The sequence below is a fragment of the Gigantopelta aegis genome, chromosome 8, assembly GCF_016097555.1.
Source record: "Gigantopelta aegis isolate Gae_Host chromosome 8, Gae_host_genome, whole genome shotgun sequence".
Classification (NCBI taxonomy): domain Eukaryota; kingdom Metazoa; phylum Mollusca; class Gastropoda; order Neomphalida; family Peltospiridae; genus Gigantopelta; species Gigantopelta aegis.
The window spans coordinates 62,312,874-62,314,919 of record NC_054706.1 but is presented as its reverse complement, the minus strand read 5'-3'; positions in this window follow the sequence as shown (position 1 = coordinate 62,314,919).

Below are 2,046 nucleotides of genomic sequence, written 5' to 3'. Positions count from 1 at the left end.
TGCGTGTGTGTGCGTGCATGTGTGTGTGTGTGTGTTTATGGTGTGCATTTATGTGTGTGCGTGCGTGCTTGCGTGCGTGTGTGTGTGTTTATGGTGTGCATTTATATATGTGTGTGTGTGTGTGTTTATGGTGTGCATTTATGTGTGTGAGTGCTTGTGTGCGTGCATGTGTGAGTGCATGTGTGCGTGCGTGTGTGTGTGTGTGTGTGTGCTTGCGTGCGTGCATGTGTGTGTGTGTGTGCTTGGGCAGATTCAGGATATATTTTGTGGGGGCGGGTGCTAACGGAGAAAAGAGCACATGGACAAACTCATCAAAAGGGCATTCCAATGGGGAAAAACATTAAAAGGGTAAAAAGGGGCACTTGAATATTTTTAAGGGGGATCCATTTCTCTGCGTGTGTGCACGTGTGTGGGTCTGTGTGTGCGTGTGTGTGTGTTCGTGTATGCGTATGGTTGAGAACATGTTGGTGAGTGTACATATAATATAATATGTAACTGCAAAAGAGTAATAAACTATTTATTTAATAATGTTGTGCTTTCTTTGACATTGAGACATTTTATTGTGGCTTAAGGCATGTTTTCACACTGTAACTTGTAGAAACAATTTATTCCAATGATCAAAGAGAAATGTTTTATTTAACGACACACTCAACACATTTTATTTACGGTTATATGGCGTCAGACATGGTTATGGACCACAGATATTGAGAGGAAACCCGCTGTCGCCACTTCATGGGCTACTCTTTTCGATTAGCAGCAAGGGATCTTTTATATGCACCATCCCACAGACAGGATAGAACATACCACTGTCTTTGATGTACCAGTCGTGGTGCACTGTTTGGAGTGAGAAATGGCCCAATGAGCCCACCGACGGAGATCGATCCCATACTGACAGCGCATTGAGTGAGCGCTTTACCACTAGCCTACGTCTCGCCCCTCCAATGATCATGTTACATTAATAGCAGTGGTGGATCCAGCGTAAAATTGAACGGGTCACAATGAGGCTGTGATTCTAGTAGATGGGGGGGGAAAGGTGAGTGGTGGTAATATTGCATTTTTTAAATACTGTCACATGAAGCAGGGGCAGATGTAGAATTTTTCTAGGAAGGGGCTGCAACACTCAAAAAGAGGACATTAATATTGAATTACTCATTTATTTAGAACTACAGTGTTATAACATGTATTATCGATATGGTAATCTTCAAAAGAAATATTAAGCTGACCATTGTAAACATGTTCCCTACGAAAAACGAATAAATGCATTATGTTCTGCTAAATATTGGATTGTTGGGGGACCCTTAAAATTTTGGAGGGTGTGCGCACGTTCAAGACCGTTGAGGGCAGTTCTTATGATTAAATTAATACTGTAAACTGATCTGAATTAACCTCCCAAAAACTTCTTGTAGTCTTATAATTAGATAAAGTGGAGGGGTGAGGGGGAGGGGCGGCGGAGATTTGGCCCTCCTCGGTCCCACCCCCCACCAATGTGAGTGGCCCTCAAAATAAAATCCTAGCTACGTCGATGCTTACGCACTCCTGTCTCTCACTTAATGGTCCTCATAAATAAACCATAAACCATGGCCTTTATTGAACCAGGTATGGATCACTGATCGGTGTAAGTGGTTTACACCTACCCACTGAGCCTTGCGGAGCACTCACTCAGGGTTTGGAGTCGGTATCTGGATGAAAAATCCAATGCCTCGACTGGGATCTGAACCCAGTACCTACCAGCCTGTAGACTGATGGCCTAACCACATGCCACTGAGGCCAGTTAAATGAGTGTGATGTCATAACAGAGTGTGATGTCATAACAGAGTGTGATGTCATAACAGAGTGTCATAAACAAAGTGTGATGTCATAACAGAGTGACATCATAACTGAGTGTCATGTCATAACAGAGTGTGATGTCATAACAGTGTCAAAAACAAAGTGTGGTCATAACAGTGACAACATGACTGAGTGTGATGTAATAACAGCGTGTGACGTCATAACAGTGTGATGTCCTAACACTGTGACGTCGTAACAGTATGATGTCATAACACAGTG